At 38.4% G+C, this 20,032-nt stretch overlaps 1 protein-coding gene across 2 annotated transcripts in view; it reads left to right on the top strand.

Annotated features, from left to right (window-relative positions):
- Window positions 1–20,032, top strand: part of ARB2A (ARB2 cotranscriptional regulator A) — a 263,785-nt gene that overhangs the window by 166,301 nt on the left and 77,452 nt on the right. The gene's annotated exons all lie outside the window — the stretch shown is intronic.

Below are 20,032 nucleotides of genomic sequence, written 5' to 3'. Positions count from 1 at the left end.
ACTGATATTTTAAAGTTTTCCTGTTTTCTACAACAAAAAGCAACAATTTTCTGATGCCAGGCTGATAGAGAATGAAATTTCAGAATCTGTAGTAATTTTAAAGTCTGTGGGTTTGGCTTGCTTTGTTTTGGGGTTTTCTTTTAGTTTGTAAAATTGTGATATTTAGAGACTGGAAAAATTACAGAGGATGTTTGAAGTGTCATTTCTCTCCCATGCCACTGAGACATTTTCATTTTACAAGCACATTACTAAGTTAAGAGGTAGTTCTGTGCTGTTTTGCTAGAGAGACATTTTCAAAGTCCAGGTACTGCTAATATGACAGATACTGTGTACCAGTTAAGAATGTTTTCTGTTGCTTCATTCCTACCTACAAAGACTAATATGTATGTGGTATCTCCCCTCCTCTCAAAACCCTTTGATGATCTAACTGGCACACTTCCATCACTCGTGAGATACTCTAAGTGCATTTTATAAAAATCACTGAACTTTATTTATGCTGAATTTTTTTGAGGTAAAATGAGATGTTTAAATGACAAAGACTTGATCAAGAATTCCGACACTTGTAATCTGGTGCAGCAGTCAGGGGAGGGAATTGATAGAACCTCCCTGGCTCACTCCAGAAATGCTAATTTTCTTCATGTTCTTATTTCGAGGAGAGGCTGCTTTGAGCATGATACTTGATACTCATGAGCATGAGACTGATTACCACCAGATTTAGTGGGGTTGCAGTTTTATCCCTCCTTGTTGCTGAAAGGGTAATGGGTGTTGGTGTTTCTAACAATAGTGTGTGATGAAGGCAAAACAATTAGAACCATCTCTGCAGATTCTCATGTTGCTTCATAACACCTTTTTTTCCAGTAAAAAGCTCCCAAAGCAATTCTTCTGTTTAAATATAGGCTAAATCCTTTTTTTGGCTGGGCAAAACTGATTTTTATCAAATTGCATGGAAAATAACAATTTTTTTTATTGGCATTGCTTTGAATTGCACTTACTTTATATGTACTCAATACCGTTTTATATTTTGCAGTATTCTTCTAAGTAAAATCTAAGTAAAGTTTTAACTCTTAATTGTAAAGCAAGTGCTGCAGAAAAAAAAAAGAAATTTGAAATTTCAATATCACTGTATTTGGTAGATTCACATGAATTGTGAAAAGGGATAGCAAGTCTATAGATTGCACAAAATTAAATTTAGTTATATAATGCTCATTCCTTGGGGTATCTTATTTTTTATTTTAAAAAATCTTTGTAGCTTCTGTTTCTCTTTTATACAGACTAAGACACCTTTTTGCAGCTTAAACAAATATTTCAGAATCAGGTAGTTCAGGATACACATCATGTAGGGAAAGGCATCTGCCTGTATTCAGTAAGCCAAATGCATTCATGCCACAGTGTGCTGTTCTGTCATCTCCCTGCATACATCTCATACAGCTCCACACAGGATTACATGTTGTACATAGTATCAGTATAAAATTTGTGATAAGTTTTAGTAGAGTAATTTCCTATAGCTTCAAAGACCTATTGATGCTGGTAATACAAGAGGTGTGTTTCAGTCCTTCCCTGCTTCGCCCTGACCTCTCACATGTTGACATACTCCCCTTCAATTACTCCTCTTCCACCCAGATGTATCCCAAGTGAAACTTTTCCAGCCTGTCAGCAGCAAACACTTGGTGCCTGCTCTCACACAGCACCCTGCATCCATCCCTTTCCTCCCTTTTCTGCAAAGCCAGTGCACCCCAGTCACCTGCCGCAAACAGCAGAAGTGCCAAGATCCCAAAAAAGCCTCCATTTTGGTTGTGACCCTCCTTGCAGTGCAAAGATAATGAGTAATACTGAGGCGATGTCAGTCTTCAGGTTCTTCTTTTCTTCTGCTGGTGTCATTCATGCCACACAGATGCCTGTGCGGTGCTGCGCCTTGTGCATGTGCTCCCTATCCTCAAGTGAGCCGCTCATGGCTTGAGCTCTGAGTAAATAGCAACTGCTTTCTTCTGCAAAATTAGCTTCTGCTGGCCAGCATAAAGTGTAACCTCCTATCACATTTTCTGCAGTAGGTTGGCATCCTCGTGCATGAGGGATGAAGCATGCTATGGCAGGCAACTTTGTCTTTTCTTCTGTTCCTTAAAATAGCTGTTAGTGTCTTTGTGTGCAGCAGGAAAATAATTTTTTTTTTTAACATCTGTAATATCTAATGTTGCTTTTGCCTTCTGCGTCCCAAACTGTTTTGTGCTGAGGTGAACCATGCTGGGGTTTGGGGTGGGCTTGCCAGGTGGTAGCACAAATATATTTCTTGATAAAAGCCATAGTTGCAGCATCTGCTGTAAAATGCACTTTAATTATTGTAGTTGCTATTGCTAACTTTTTCAGAGTGCTAGATTACTGCTAAAATCTTCCAAGCAAAACCTTCCAAATTTTGGTGTTAAGCCTAAATGTTTATATTGCATTTAGAGATTTTGATGAATCTTACACAATAGTGGTTTATTGGCAATTGTGCCCTTATGGTCTTTTAAGATATTTAAAGATGTACACACTCTCGTTCTGAATCTTGTGTTTCCAAGCATTCATCTCTTGAGCTAATACATATTTGCTGCATTCAAATTAAACAGGAATCAATTTATAATGTGTGTTGTAACCTTTTTGTAAAAGCCTAATTATGTACATTGCTTTCTACAGTGCAAGGATTGGAATAAATGTCTATCAATACTTTAGGTGAGAAAATAGTACAAACATCTTGTGATCTGAATATATTTATAAATAGTCACTTGCACTTTTTATGCAAATGAAATTGAGTAACTGTCAGGCTGCAATTTTTAAATTTTTTTTAATACTATTAGAAGACTGGCTTATTTGACACCTCATACAGATCTTTTCATGTGTTTTAGGCTTTTTCCCTGTGCCTGTAACTGGTGCTGCCCTGTATTGTTCTTTTATACCTTTTCTCTTTGTTTCCTTATTTTATTGCCTATACTTTATGGATGATGAGAATACTAATGAACATATGATGCATACTGTCATTCACAAGATGAGCGGATAGCTTTCTCTCTTTGTCAAATGTTTATGGAGTAAAATGAAAAATTAAATGAACCCAGCATTGACTCTGTTTAATTTCAGCTTAAATAGAACTCTTACTGAGGTTTTGTAGAATTTTCCCATCAGAGAGAAAATTTTGAGAGTGCTAGGAGACTATTTTTATATCGAAAGAGTAAAGCTTGAGGTGAATTACTAGAAGGCATAGAAGTTATCTTACAAAATTGTTGATACTGAACCATAAAAAAAGTCTAAATAGTTTTAACTTTCAATTAACACAAAAGGGGGATAAGATGTCAAAACACACATTACAAGTTTAATTATATTTTCTGATAGATTCAAAGTCTTATGCTGTGTTCTGGCCACTCCAGTTTAGCTGTTCAGCCCATGCTGCCCGTATTGTGTATTCAGCAGTTCCTGTTAGACATCTTCACAGGAATGATTCTGCCGAGCTTTTTGACACCCATTTTCATGCATGGCCTGCTACTCTACATCGAAATATCCTTTTTTTTCTCTGAGCTGCCTGCAGCATTAAAGACGCTTGAAGATGTCAGGCTCGGTCTGTGTGCATACGTGTGCATATACATGGGAACAGAGTAATAAGTAAATGCGCTGGTGGGTGCACGTGTGCCGCTGTGCACAAGTACGGGGCGCGTTGCAGCAGCATCCCGGTATCCCGGTGCGCGGTCCTGCAGCCGCCCGCGGCGCGCACGGCGCGGCGTGCGCAGGGGAGGCTGATGCTACCTCTCCCGCAGGCAGTCCCCGCGATGCTGCGGGGGCGAGGGGGGGGTCTCGGCAGTCGGTGACACTAGAGGGCACTGCTTGTCCTCGGTTGCAGCTTCCTTCTGGGACAGCGAGCAGAATTAGGCTGAATTCCACAATCTTACTTTAATTAACAAATGAATTCTTATTAAGTAAGTCTAGGCTGTTTAATTCATTGTTGTTTTGCTTTTAGCTTTGTCTTAATATCATGGATGGAGTCATCAGCACTTGCAAATAAATGCAGAATCAATTGTCCCATACAGTAACAATTTTATAAAAGAAACTCCAGCTTGAAATGTTATTCTTGGCAAAGCCAGGGGGCTGAGTTTGCCCAGCGATGGGGTTTAGATCCCTTGCCAGCTGTGCTTCCAGCCAGGAAGTGTGATGCAGTGTTAAATATGTGTTAGGTAGAGTCTTGATGACTTAGGGTGATTTTTTTTCAGCAAAGGTCAAAAGAGAGATAAGCAAAAGATGAGAATAGGAAATTTAAAGGGTCCATCTTTGGTATGTGTAAAACATGTACCATTTACATTACCCTTGGAAAAATGTTTCTCATTTACAGAATACTTAATCACCTGAATTGCTGTTCCAAGTTCAAACATTTCTTCCATTTATGGGTTCATTTATTTTGGATGGAAATTATGAAAGAAGTTGAATGATCAGGCTAATCTGAATGATCAGATTGATCTGATCATTCAGGCTAATAAAATCAGGCACCATTTCAGAAGCATCAGAAATTTAGATGTCAAAACAATAACAACCAAGCTCAATTACACCAAAAACTGCCGTTAACTTGCCCTTGTCCTCTGCAACTGGCAGAGTATTGTAAGAAGTGCTGTGTGCTGGCCAGGCTGGGAAATTTTCTTTCCAATTAAATTCCAACACTCAAGTTCAAGAAATTTAGTCCTGTGGTTTAAAGCGTTGTTCATTGCTAAGCAGTGATTTGAGATCAGGCCCTACATGAAATCTTTTTTTGCTTTGTCTCCCTGGTGTTTAGCCTGAATGTTTCTAGAAAGTTAAATGTTTTTGACTTTCAGTGAGTGTGTAAATTTTCCAGCACCAAGTATTAATAAATGTGTGGAAGCTAGCAGCTGGATTGCCTGATCACTGGAAATGAGGGAAATGACCTGTTAGTCAAGATGATGGCTGCTTAGTGTAACCAAAGGTTTTTCCACATATAAGTGCTAGATTTAATATGTTTGAAACATAATGATGCTCTTTAAAAGGATAAGTCATTTTTTAATAAACTTCTAAAATATTGTTCTAGCCAGAGCTCATTGCCATTAAAAAGCATAATAGTATAATAATAGGTTGTGTTTTGTGCAGAGTGAATTTTAAGTATTGTATTTCAGTCCCGCATAATTGCTGGCAAATGCTAAGGTGATTTTGAACCACTCTAGTTCTGAGCAATCTCTTTTTAAACAGTGAGATGAGTATATGCATTTCTGAAAAATCCTCCTGGTATTTACTGCACAATTTCAGAAGATGGTGTAGCATGTTTATTATAAATATGTAGGTTTCCTAATTATTTCTGTATGGTCATGTCTTGGACATGTTTAGTAATAGATCCGTCATTTAAGAAGAGCGAGTCTCACCTAGTTTTGCTTTATCAGTTCATAAGCAAAAAGAAATAAAAAAGATGTTTAATCAGCAAGAGAACAACTCTTTTTGCATTCAAAAAAATGGTAATTTGAAATCTTATTTTGTGTGTACTAATGGTCTATAATGCAGTGAGATGCCAGAATTGCTATAATAGGATTTTCCCAGTCCTAGAAGGATTTTGCTTATGGCTATGAAAAGTTAATTTCAGATCATGATACACTTGCATTAATTTTTGAGACATTAGCTGAGTGTAGTACAGCGAAGAAAAACATGAACACCACCCCACTGTGGTGTGGCTAATTGTTTATTACCTCTAACCAAAGAAGCATCGGTAATAGGCAGGCCACAGTGTCTGCAAAAAAAAAAAGAGGTAGGAAACTGGCAGAAAAGGTCTCACAGATTTCTTCTTGAGGGTCTTGAGAAAAGAACCAAGGAAGAAAAGGAGAAACAATAGCTTCACCATGTCCTGAAAGGTGATACAAATGGGTCTTGGCGTACTTGGAAGATCCTGTTTGTTCATTAATATACTGTTTGACAATCAAACTATAGAATGTACCAAACCTTCCTGCTTCTGAGTGAGAAAGCACATCTTCATGTTGTATAATTTATGTATGAGAAACAAATGATTTAGATGCTTATATGCACCATACTTCAGTAATGTGTTTGTATTCTGTGGAGTATTTGCTGACAAAAGGAGCATGTTTTCTCTTCCGTTGCTAGTAAGGGATCTGTTGACTCCACAGCTGTGTAAAAACCTCTAATCAGCACCTATTTTAATCAGCAAGAACTTTACTATAAATCATTACCAAAAAAAAAAGCATTGTGCTATGCTTTTATACCACTACATTTATTTTGAAATTAATAAGGAAAAATAATACAGAGCTTGTGCTTGAGATGGGCTAATAAGCGTGCCCATGAGACTTTCCTTTTCAAGAACTAAATGAAAGCTTTTGCATTGCTAACAGGCTACAAAAGTTGCTTAGGTAATAAGACTCCTTTTCTCTTATCAGTTAAAAAGAAAAGGGGAGGGATGGGATGGCTCAAGGGATTGGTAATCAGATTACAAAGTCTTTCACTTCTAGGTCACTGGTTCAAATCTGCCCCCTGTTTAGTAGTGACCAAAAGCTGTTCCCATCTGATGGCTTTTCAGTAGCCTTTGTGCAATTCATGAATGATCTATATGCAATGCTTGGTGAAAATCACTCTTAGACATTGCTTTAGGAGTTTCAACTCAAACCCTTTAAGTAGGAATAAATGATCTGCTCATGCATTGAAGAGTTTGGTGGGTTTATTTTTCAGAATAATTTTAATAAGTTAGCGGAGCAGTGCAGCTGAATTTGCACTGTAACAGCTGCTGTGGGCTACAGCTGCCACCATCACTTCCCACTAGCATTGCTTCGCAAAATGTTGTTACCAGCTTACTTAAGAATTGGACTGATGTGTCTTAATTTGAGCCACATGGTATCATTCCAGTCTACTTTCATATTAGGCTAGAATAGATAAAACCGTAATTGAAAAAAGAAGTAGAAATAAAAGAAAATTACTAAATTTGTTCAGCTTAGAGGAAACATACTTATTATAGTAAAATTGGTTTTGACAGAGAGAGTGTGAAAACATTTTTACTGATGGTTTTAGTGTTGCAGTAATGCTGTTGAAGCTGTGAGACTGCAACTTCTGTGGGTTCTCGTGCTATATGTGACTTAGACCACTGTGGTGTGCTCAGATAAAAAACAACTTTATAATATAATATAAATTTATAATAACTTCTAAATAATAACTTTATAAATTGAAAACAAGGGAAACGAGAAAACCTGGTGGTACCTGAAAAGAAGTCCTTGCAAGTGTATGTTTTCTAGTGTTCTCCTTTACTGCTGCTTACTTTCTGGTACTTAAATAATGGACTTATATACTTGGCTCTTGTCAGCATTTTGAAGTGCTATTTTCCTTAAGGCAGAGGAATGCTAGAGGACAGTTGCTGTAAAGGGAATGCAATTTTTGGTTCATTAATGTATGAACCTGAAGTGGGGACTCTGCTAGATGTACATTCCTGTGGAAATCACAGTGACAGTTTATAGGTGTGTTTATGTCCATAGGGATGCACACAACCCATTATAAAAGTATGACTTTTTCCTTAAAACCAGCCAAAGTATTTCTTTTGAGACAGCAGGCATGCCACATGTATGCTGCAGTAGATTTTTTTGCACTGAACAAGGTATTTCACCAAACCTAAATTATATTTCATTAATAAAAGTCTCACTGAATCAAATTAATCACATCAGCCACCTCTCTCTCATTACTCACATAAACTTCAGAGTTTGCTTGTAACATCTCAACCTGGAAAAATAAAATATACATGCATGCTGAGCAGAGCTTGATGGGTACCAGCAAGTACATTTAGCACAGGGCCAGCACAGGTCTTTGCTCTCCCGAGAACACATCCTCAGATGTTGCAAGTCATCTGCCTAATACGCTTATAGCTTCACATTGAAAACCTAAGCCAGAAGAGTGCTGATAAAATCTGTGTACCACAACACATGGTCATACCCATGTTTTGCAAGAATGGCTCTGGTGGGAATTTACTGCCACTATTTTCACACTTGGCCTTCAACTGCCAGGTTAGCTGGCCTGTGATGCAATGTCATCCCCTCTGGAAACTGCAGCAATTGCAGGAAAAGAAAATCCTAGGCAACGTATTTATGATCCAAACCAAAACATTCTCTCCTAAAAATACATTGGTATCAGATGTGTCAGAGGTCTGTGGACTCAGAGCAATGGGTGTGGTATCCCACTGGAAAGCACAGGCTGTCCCAGCTGCTGCAGGAGCACTGTGTCTCCCTGTCCTAGCATCAGGATGTTTCCTGGTCTGCTCAAAATGTTGGGCTCGAGCTTACTTGAACCTGCATCCCTGGCCCCATTTGCCAGAGGGGAGGAGGGGGAGTGGGATCTAAGTTTAGCAGTACAAGACGTATGGGCAAAAAAGCCTGCCAGCTTCACAGGGCTGTTTGGTCCAGGAGCATAGGTTTGTAAGACAAAGCCATTCATTTCAGAAGTTCACACAAAGGTGGGGTCAGGGGGAGGGAAATATTCTGAAAGCACTGGCAGCACACCTTTGCCCCTCTTCCCCAGGGAAGGCTGGCCTTGTTGTGGTGGTTAGATCTATGTATGTTAGAAGTGGCAGACCCATGAGTTTGCCTATATTTCAAGGTGGTTGTGAGTTTAATCATTAGTTTAGAAAATAATTTGGTTAAACTGAGAAAATCTCCCAGCAAAGCATTTTTCCTAGTGTAGTGATGCTTCTTGTGAAGTATAAAAGGACACTTACAAGCCATAAGTGCATCCATATATATTGGATGTTATTTAGCACTGTACGTGTTTCTAAGGTTAAGAGCTGACTCCCTCCATTGGTACAACCCCTCCCAAAGCATGCAGAAGCCTTTAAGTTTCTGTCTCTGATGAATGGACTTATTAAGTGCTAGAGGTGTGTGATGTCATCTAAGAGGAGAGACATGGAAATTGAAGCTCCCAGAGATGGGAGCTGTGAACTCTATTTGGTGTCATGGTCCAGTTACATGCTGACTTTCAACCAATTGTGTGATAAGCCATATGGCTCATCAGACCCCAGTCTGCCTGCATAAGCTAAGGTGGTGGGTCTGGTAATGAAATAAAGAAATACAAACTTATCCTGGTGTCTTTCTTCACTGAAGAGGACTTTGGAGGAAAAGGAGCAGAAATATAGCTTGCGGTTGCTTTCTGGTTTAATGTTGTTTATGAACTTCCTGAGATCAGAGGGTCATGGGGAGTATCTTGCTAGTGACATGTAATGGTTTGGAAATAAACACCAGGGTGGCTCCAGCTGCCTTTGATCTAACTAAATGGCTATTTTGTAAATTCTGTTTAACTTACTGTAAAATTAGGCAAAGAACATACAGGAATGCTTCTTTGTGTGCTAGATGCCTAAACTTCCAACTGTGTGTTCAGGACCAAACAAAAAGAAAATGGTTCTCTGTCAAGGAGGTTATAATTTGGTGGATATATAATAAAAAGGAGACATGAAATGCTGTAAGAAAGAGAGACTGACTTTCTACCTTATCCCACGTTTTAAACATTTTAAATTTTTATTGATAATAGCCTGAATATGTAGATTTCAGTAAGCGTATTTTGCTTTCCGTGATCTCTCTGAAATCTTCTTTTGAAGTGAAACTTCTTAACTTGAAAATTATGAGCCTTTAGTTTACATGGATGGGCAAGTAATTAAAGCCACAGCAAGCCTTTTTCAGAATACACTGGCCAGAAACTGTAGTGTGCAGAAAGCTCAGCAGACATTTTGCTTTAGTGCAGGAGTGGCTAATCTTCACGGTCCTGTGGCATCCTGATGAGCTGTAATGGTCACAGGACAAAGGCTGCCATTTCTTCAGGTTGTACCTAGTGGACCGGACATTCATTATTGCAGCTCTGCCTGCTGGCTCCTCCTGCATTGATAGGAGAGGGTTGCCCAGTGCTCTCCAAACCATTCCAGCTTGCCTGCTGGTGTAGCCTGGTTTCAGGAGCCAACAGTGTGGCCTGGCTGATACATCCAGGGAAGTCTGAGTCTGGCAACCTGAGTGCAACCACTAGAGGCAGAGTCCAATACAAAATTTTCAGGAAGACTTTTCCACTTCCTAACAACCTTGAAAGTAAACATGCATCATTCTTAACAAGCCAGTCCCTCTTTGAGGTTTGTGAATAGAAGAGTTTAGGTTATTTCACCAAAGAAGGACTGTGTGTGATAAATGAGTACCTTCCTACATGGGCAGCCGGGAATGGGTGCTTTTGTGCAGCATCCATTGTCCTCACACTTAGGCACAGCATGCATTATGCTTAGAAGTGGCACTTGTTTTTCTTTTCTTGACTCAACTCTACCTGGCATCACTTCTCTGAGTGATGTCATCAGTACTGGAAGGTGATTTGTGGTGTTTAATGAACAGGCTTTTGCTGGGGGCAATGCAGAGCACAGTACACATCAGTCTCCTGGAGCATTCCTCGGAAGTAAATTACATGGGCAGGCTGATGACAAGGTTGATGCAGGATCACTGAGCAACCCAGGAGGAGGAACAAAGCAATACTTCATGGCAGCAGGAAAGCATCTAAGACACCCACCATGTTTCTATCTCCAAGGATGCTGAGGTGGAGGTTGTATGTTGCTGCAGTGCCGTGTCTCTCCAGATGTGATGGAGAGCAGGTCCATGCCCCATGTCATTGAAGGATGCAGGGTCTGAGCTTTCTTTGCCAGTAAAGCTGTACCTGATGGCTTCTGGCACAGGACATGGACCAGACATTTAATTATGAGTCTTTCCTGTACTCTAAATTGGAAGATCTTTTTCTGAATAAGTTCTTTCTTTTTTCTTTTTTACATTATATAAAACTGTATTTTATATAGTTATACATCCTTTGCTTCACAAAGCCCTTCAGCATATGAAGTCTCTCCAAGGAGACTTGTTAGCCTTGCTGCTACTTTCCCATCTCATGAGTAGCTGGAAAACCTTGTTGGATATCTGATGGCATATCCAATGTCTGATAAAGAGGGCTGATTTTAAAAAAATCCATTATTTCTCCTGCTTTACTGTATTTTCAGACTTTGAAGATGTCAGTCATATATTGGGGTTGAAACTAGGTTATGTAGAAGGTCTTTTCCAAACCATTCTATGATTCTATGGTATTGTGGTCTGCTTTGTGTAATTTGGGTTTATACCAGACAGGCACATAATTTTTTGGTGAAGGAGAATGTAAATGGTAGCAGCATTTTAGTGGGAAAGAAAAGGGAAGCTCCTGCTCTTCTCTTTTGGCTGCCTGCAGTAACAAAGCACAATTTGTCATTCCCTAATCACAAGGAGAGTTGCCTCCAGAAGTTTGTGTGACCCCAGAAGTTTCAATTTACATACCTTCTTGATTCAGAGACATTGCCTGTGGAGATATTTTTCCTTTTTTGAAGTTACTCAGCAGTTATAAGAATCAAAACTGAGGCTCTAAAGGACAGGAAGAGTGAATGTTGTGTTGTCCTCTGGCTGAAGTGGAAATCCAGCAATGTTTAAATAACAAGGGTGTCAGACTTCATGTCCATCTGTGAGGTGCTGAGCTTAACACTCAGTTTTTCTCATCTCCTGTTTGTTTGTTTTTTTTTTTTCAAGTCTGGCTTCCTTTTAAAAGTTAATATATAGGTTGATATGTTTGTGTGCATGTATGATAAAACCAGGGCAATTTCCTAAATAAATGACCAGTCCTTCTTCAGACACTGCCAACATCTAGAAATTGGTGAAGGATTTGCTCTTTTTGATGTTAAACCAGTGCAATTCTCTGTCTAGGTATAAAATTAAATACAAGGAACTAGATTATTTCCTTGAAAAATGCACCAGTATGAGATTTGCTAAAACTGTTTTCCATGTACCAGTCAAACAGAGGCAATGAAGAAATAATGCCATTTTACCCTGTATTTGATAGTTAACATATAAAAACAGTTATTTACTTGATTGTTTTGCATTCATTTCACTAATATGATTGTTCACTTTTACACCGAGTTCTGGATTTACACATTTATTGAAACATGAGAAAATTACTTCCATAACTTACTCCAGGCTATGTTTTTCATTAGATATGAACCATTACCTTTGCAATGGTATAACATCAAAACAAAACTCCTTGTATCATTTTATTTCAAGCCTTGTTTATTATTAGTTGTGTTACACACTGATTTTCAGGAGCAATTTATTTCAACTAATTTGTCATCTCAAAGATTTAAGATCACTGTTTTCTATTTAAATTTATCTGAGTAAGAAGAATTACAAGAACCTACTTGTTCTGGCTCAAGGCTTTTAGATGTTTTCACCCTTATAATGCAAAAGAGGAGCCCAACAAGACAGGCTAAGAGTAAACAACTAGTTTTATTCATCCATTTTTTATGTGTACTGGGTTTTTAGATAGAGCAGAGCTGTTCCATTGTAATTTAGAAGATGGTGAGCTCAAGGAAGTACCTTAGGCAGAACATTTTCCTATGTGCTAAGGATTCATTTCTCTCCAGCCCTGCTGCCTGATTGGTCTGAAATCAGCCAAAGTAACTATCACTGAGAACTTGACCAGGCTTGAAGCCTTGGGGCTGAAAACAGTAGCAGTTTGGAGCTGGACTGGGGAGGTCACATCCCTCAGATGGGTGAACAGATGGCTGAGGTTGTTAGCAACATCAACAGTCCAGCTTCTATCAGCTGCCACCCTTCAGTGGAGCCCGTGCAAGCTGCAAGCTACTGCAGAGAGTCTGACATGTGGCAGCTGAAGGAGTCATTGTAACTCAGTCATCTGCATCCCAAGACCATGCTTGTCCCTGAGACTGAAAAGTTGTCAAAGACTTTTCTCTTGTAAGCTCCCTGGTAGGAGGTTCTTCTCTCAATAGCAAAAAAGATGCTGTGGTTTGAAAACTTACTAAAATTTGCTCACTGATAGGTCTAAGGAAGCATTTGGCACCATGCTTTGATGGGGTACCTCAGATAAAATGTCAGCTGGGCTACATGCTGGGTGTCAGCCGTGCACTGCTCTTAAGAAGTGCACGGCTTAAATCCTTCAACTTTCTGCAATGGCTGCAAGGTTAGCCTGAAAATCTGGCACCCAATCTACATTTATACAAGGAGATGTTCAAAATGATGTTCAAATTGTCATTTGACCATGCCCAAAGCTGCCTAGGACTGTGAAAGTTGCTGTGAAAGCTGAGCCCAGGATAGCAAGTCTGGGGTGAGAGGCTGAGGACACTCCCAATTTTAAGCAGAGACATCTCTGTTTCCTAGTCTTTGTAGTCCTTGACCTTTCTTGATACTACAGCACTTCAAGCTTTTGGTCATGGGTCTAGATGGCTCCTCTTAGCACTTAATTGTTATTTTGGCTTTATTATGTTGTGATCAAGTTTGCTTTTGATTTTATTTATTTTATGTTCTATTTCAATTTAATTTCTTTAATGGTAAGTTGGGTTTTTTTTTACTTTATTATTTAATTTCTAACTAGGCATGGCACTCAAATAGCTGTCCACTGCTTCAGAAATCCAGATAAACCAAGAGAAAACAGAGCTATGACCTGCAGCCAATAAGGTTTTACTGGCAAAGACTGTAAACATCAGTCTTTGCCAGTAAACTGTTATCTTGGCTGTAACATCACAGCCAAAATAACTTTGTTAACAAAATCTCCAGGACAGGGTTTGCATAGCTATGCCAATAGAGGACTGGTCTTGCTAGCTGACTTCATATCATTTGGAGAGCTGATGCAGCCTCCTACCAGAAAACCTCATGCATCCTTAAAGGATGCTCCTTACACAGACACATGGTAAAACCAGAGCAGCAAAAGATGTCCTGTGCTGGAGGTTTGGTGTGATCACATGCTCACACCATCTTGCACTACCCAAATCCAATTTAACAGTGAATACAAAATGAAATAGTTTTGTAAACTATGTGATTTTGCAACTACGATTTTCCTGGTGCTCGTGTACTTGCAGTGCAGATACTAAACGACCTTGCTCAAGTATCAGATGCTCCTCAGCATTAGTTGTGCCAAATACCGCATGTGGTAGTTTTGGACACTTTCTGGCAGCTTAAACTGACCCTTGTGGATCTCCACTTTCATAAGACCAGACTGTTTTTTATCTCATATGTTAGAGGCAATCCAACAGCTAGCTGCTGCTATCAGCAACATAGGAATATTAACACTTATATTCATCAGGCTTCACATTCTCTACCTGGATAAGAGATAGGTAGAAGTTCTTGGCCCTTCAAAACTTGATTTTCATGCCAGTGAGATCTCCCCAGTTCAAGTCTCCAACCTTGGGATGGCAGACTCCAGCTGTCAGGACGGAGATCCAACTGGCTGAATCCAGGTAGACTCATCTGCTCCAAACCTCCCTTTCTGATCATCGCTGGGGTTCTTGCAGCAGTGCAAAGGTGAGTATCTCAGCAACCCTCATTGCTGAGATGTCTTGAGGTTCTTTGAAAAATGGATTCATTTTTGTTGCATTAGTTGAATTTCTAATGGGAAGGAGCCTTCACCAAACCCTCTTGTCTAATGTACACTTTTCACCTACTAGGAAGTTATCTGCAGAATGCCAACATATTGTGCTCCAGAGAGTGGAGGATGTCCCTGCCACCAGCTTGTTTTGTTTTGGTCTGCTGTGGGCAAAATGTAGCAGACCAATTGAAAGACTTTTATCCCCGTGGTGCCATACCAGTTTATGTTATGTGATGGGCTTTCTGTTGAACTGCTGCGCTTTATTCATGCTAAAAAAATTGTGGGGAGGTTTGTAATTGAGGTGAGCCAGCATTCCTACCCATAAGTCCTGCTACACCTAAACTGCCTGTGTTTGGGAAGTTAGTTGTTGTTTCCATCATTATTGCAGGTCCTCAAAGACTTCTCTCTTGTAAACACCCTGTAACAACACACTAGAGTCAAGAGAACAGGAGAATTGTATTATGAAGATTAAAGGTTTAATAAAGCTGAAGCCTGAGGCTTTCTACAAGAGAAGCATGAGTTCTATTTGCACTGTTCTAAAATATACCAGCAGAATTCTGTGGACAGGTTTTTTTAGTTGTTGGGGTTTTTTACGAGTTATGCGTAAGGAACAGGAGTTTTTAAATCTTGAGCTATTTTTCTTAAATATTTTTCTACTCATTATTGATTTTATGAACTTACAGCCCCAGTGTAAGGTGATAATTTTGGGTAGAAGTTCTGCAAGAGAAATTGGTTTGCATTGCGAACTTTGACAAGTCCTAGACTCCAGATGCTATTAAGCAATCTGTTCTAATATGTTCATGCATTATTACTACTGTTGCAGTGTGATTTATTGCTGTAGAAAAATATCACAGTTGTAGATGTAACATCCAGTGGATCTTTGAAGAAAGTATCAGCAAGTACTATGGTCAGTCTCTAATTGTATCATTTAAGGTATTTTCTTTCGCTGTTTAAAAACTGATGTGTATCAGGGGCTTTGCCTACTGCAAGTAGGGATTTTATCACATCTGCAAATTCATTTAGGGAAGATGCTTGCTCTTGCTAATTGAAAATGAAAACTGGTAGAACTTTGGATTGTTCATTATTTTTGTTTTGTGTTGTTCGAGCATAGTTGCCCAGCATTCTAATTCCTAGTGAATAATATTTTATGAGGGCTTGGGGATCCAATTCCATTTTAAGACGTGAAGAAAATTGAGAGTATTTCAGAAATTCAGGAATTCTATTCAGGAAGCAGTGAACGGTCTTAGGAATGCCAGACCAACAAACCTGCACTACAGAATACAGAATTACATACTTCCTGGTGAAGAGAAGCTTTTCATAACTGAGGAGAGGCTCAAGTGCTGCCAGGCAGACAGACTAGTTAATTGGTTTGTATGAGACTGAGTGAAATGATGGTTGAAGAGAATGTTGACTCTAGACTGGTAACAAGCAAGTTAAAAGGAGAGCATATGAAGTTACCAAAAAGGAATTCATGTTTCCAAAAGGAAGTAAAAATTGCCCTCTTGCACACTATTCCTATCACATGATTTCATCTCTCCTCCTATCTACCATTGCATTTACAATTATTGCAGTGTCCAACTGAAGCTGGGTTGATCCACTGGAATTTCTGCTGCAAATTTATTCCATGTCTGGAAACCAGTGAGGACTTTTGGACAGGGGCTTCCAGTTATTTCCTCTGGAAAGAATTCTGCTTGCAGATGCCAAAATGTCTTAAAGAGTCTCAAATTGGTATGATGCAACTGGATACAATGGAAGATGTGCATCAAAATTATATTGCTCCAAGTCAAGTACTTGTTGTCAACATGCCCATTGAAGCCCAGTGCATACCATGTAGCACCATGCCACAACTGAAATTGTTGGTGGAAGACAAAGAAAGTCACTGAATAGTTTATTTCAAAACTTCAAGATAAATTAAGATTTGGATGTGTTTTCAATTCATTTTTAATCCATTTTTTCTTATTCCTAATTACAGACAACTCAGAAGAGTAAATACTTCCTGAAGATGAAATGATTTTTTAATTATATGAACCTGCAAAAATAAAAGCCTGTAAAAAATAAATAAATATTTTAACTTACTTTAACTTTTCTCAGAAGTTTGAATTTTTACCTGTTTTAAATGTTAGAATTGATTTAAAGAGTTCAATGTTTCTAGGATTTACTCCCACACCTATTTACCTAAAATCTAATTGGTACTTTAATGGATTTTCATGGTTTCTGGTTGGCAAGATAAGACCTTTAAGTCCTCTTTTAACACACTAATGCTTTCATTTGACACAACTATTATGCTATAAAATATATAACAAAGGCCTATTTTACAATCTTATTCTGACTATATATGCATGCTAAATATACTGCATATATATTGTATGTGTGAAGCTGTGTTTTATTTATACACACTACAGATACTGCAGGTATCAACCTTTTGACATTATAATGTTATGACAACTGTGTAATATAAGATTACAGATTAGCAGAAGAATACTTATTAAATTGAGCAACAAATGAGTAATTATGATGTATGAACATGAGAAATGCACTTTTAGGAATTTTCAAGTTCTTGCTTATGTAACTGTTAGAGCTGAATACTTTTGCAACTAGATCGTTGACATCTTCCCTTCCAAAGTGAAGAAACAAATTTTCAACCAATGGGATAAAGAGGACTTTCAAAAGGATGTTTGAATGCTTTCTAACTTGTTGCAAGGAGAACTGGTCTACAACTTGTCATTCTAAGGGAATGAAATATATAGTGTTGGAATATAGTTAATAAGTTACCAAACTTTACTGTGACTACGAAGAAGGAGCACAAGAAAAAAGATTAAATGGAAATGCCTAAAGAGAGAAGCTTATCGGGAAAGTCTAGAGGACCCAGAATCATATGTGGTGCGGTAATACATGAGAGCCTATTTATGTATAATAGAGAAATGCCCTTTTTCCTCCTTCTGGTTGTAAATGAATTATTGGAAGAAGGAGTGTAAGGGGAGAATGAGCCATCCAGTGATGAGGTTCACAGAGAGCTGTTCTTCTGCAAAATGTAGTCAGCTAAGAATAGTTTAAGGTTTTTAAATGGGCAGTCAGCAGGAAATTAAGTAAGTCCTAGGCTGTGAAAACTTCCTGTCAGTGGAATTTATTGATGTAAAAAGATTATAAGACATAAGTGAACTTTGGAGAAAATTCTTAGGTCTTTGTTTGTTTCAGTAAAAAAATCATTATTCTGAAGAAAAGTGTCTAAAATTTAGTATTTTTAGTAGACTGTGGTCTATTAAATATCATCAGTTTTAGTATGTCCACCTTGAAAGATTCTACAGGCTCCACAGAATAAAACAAGTCCTGGGAAATGTAAATCATGCATCCCACAGTATCCTTCCCTTGGAATCTAGTACAACTTCTGTGTTACATCAAATTTGAATGGTAGCTACATTTTTATTTAAACTCAATCTATTTTACCTTTACAATTTTATTCCACTCATTTAATTTTTAAAATTTATCTTAATTCAAAACTGATTTTAGAAAAGAGGAATATGTTCTAACTGTGGGCTATCAGTCCATTGAATCTGAAGCATTTACTGAGTATTGAAGCATCTGTGTCCAAAAGTACATAGACTTCATGTATCTTCTTGCAGGGTAAATTATCATCCCTGATAAGAGGGTCTGCTGCTTGAGCTTAACCTGGATCTGTTCTCCTTGATTATTATTATCAGTGAATGTCCCATAGTAGCAGTAAACTTGAGCTGCTCTGATAGAAGCAAAAGTGTCTTCAGTTTGACATGCTCTGTTCTGACATTTCTGTGTCACTAAAACATGGACACGTTAGACTTCTTGTTTAAGTGATGGTTATACCCTTGATCCTTTCCACACTTGATGTGTTGTTTTTGTCTATTTCTTTCTAAGTTGGCTCAGAAGGGCATGGATGCCTACCAAAAATTTTTTCTTCTGGTCTGGATGTTAAGAAATCTGTACGTGAAGCTCAGTTAATTCCTTTGATCCCTCTTTGCTTCTGCATCCATGAGACCTTATCCTAACCCTAGCACTGTGGCTGAGTTATCAAAAAACATGACATTGTCAGCCTCACTCACTTTGCTGATCTTTGTGAAGAGAATACGATTCTGCAGGCATCCACAAAGCTGAATGGCAAGCACCAGGAGCACGTTGGGTATTGCATATTATTTCCTATATATCGTACATGATCTGAAAAGCAAAGACTGTATGTACTATATGAAGAAAGATTAGAAAGAAATGGTGATCAATGACTGTCAGTTCTTACATGTGCATAGGGAAATTGAGAATAGCAAACCTGAGCTAGGTCTGGAAAAGAAAAAGGGAACTACACCTTTGTATTTTCTTGTGATTTGAAGAAAAAGGTGATGTTCTAAGATTAACTGGGTGGCTAGTTTTCAAAACAGAAACATGGGACACAGTAGCTTGAGAAAAAAACTGCTTTTCCAAAGCAGAGCATATTTTTTATCTTTGCTGGTCATTAGACGTGCTTCTGAATACCAGCCCTTCATGGAGGAAGTCATGCTGGAATACTCTGAGCTGGTGATGATTTTAAACTTCACCCAGCATGTAATAACTCTGAGTAATTGGTAGGTATGTGGGCTTCAAGGACAGTGATATTTTTGCACCTCTACCTGTTTAATCATAGTGTTTTGCGGAAGACAGCGCAGCTGAATGATTGCTACAGCACTGGAACAGGAATATTATAAGGTGTGTTTAAAACAGTTATTCAACGTACAGGGTTTAAAGCAAGTTAGGTGTGTGTAGCTGACAGGTCTTGTTTTTAGATACTGTCTCTTTCAAAAAACTTTTTTTTCTGGTAGGTTTTTGGAGTCATTCTTATGGCAAGGACATGGAACAGTGGGTTCAGAGGTGCAGCCTATGTGCTGATAAGCAGTTACTAGAGCATGAAGAAAGAATGCCTGATTTTAGAAATATGGTATGTGTTACATTTATACAAAAAGGAAGCTGAAAAAACCATTAACTTTATTGCAGTATACACAGCAATAATGACACCAATTGTGAAATGCTGGTTTTGTAAGTATAATTTATTATGCTTTCTTTGATCCAGTGTTACAAATTAGGATCATTCATGTCAGGAGATTAAAACCTTTTTGTCTGTCTTTGATATCAAACTATTCTTTCCCAGTACCTTTTATCTTGCATAGCAGTGCTGAACTCCACAGCATCTTTGTCAGTTCGCTTGTGTTATTTGCAGCAATTATTTAATTTGTTTTAGAACTGGTATTATTTAGTCATACTGTCATTTGCAACAACAGAGGCTCTTTAATATCCTAAAAATGTTGAGAGACTTTGGTGTTAGCTGAGTAAGCATATGAATAAGGGAGAAGAGAGAAGAATTTTGGGACCATGGTGAGCATGCAGGATAGCTAAATTGGATAGAAAAAGAAAAAACCTATGCAAGTCGAAGTGAGATTGTACATCAGAAAAACTACAGCAATCTACTGAAAATTAGTAGATGATAGTCAAGAGAACCTTACAGTGAACCACAGGTACCAGCTTCCCTGAAGAACTGAAATAGGAACTTGGAGAAGCTTGTAAAAGGTGTCCTCAGGGAATCTTCCATTTTTTCACTATGATACCTTTAATCCTAGAATTGTCAAGCCACATGGAAAATAATAGG

This window comes from Molothrus aeneus, chromosome Z, assembly GCF_037042795.1.
Source record: "Molothrus aeneus isolate 106 chromosome Z, BPBGC_Maene_1.0, whole genome shotgun sequence".
NCBI lineage: Eukaryota > Metazoa > Chordata > Aves > Passeriformes > Icteridae > Molothrus > Molothrus aeneus.
The sequence above is the reverse complement of the archived record's forward strand: the minus strand, read 5'-3'. Positions and strand labels throughout refer to the sequence as shown.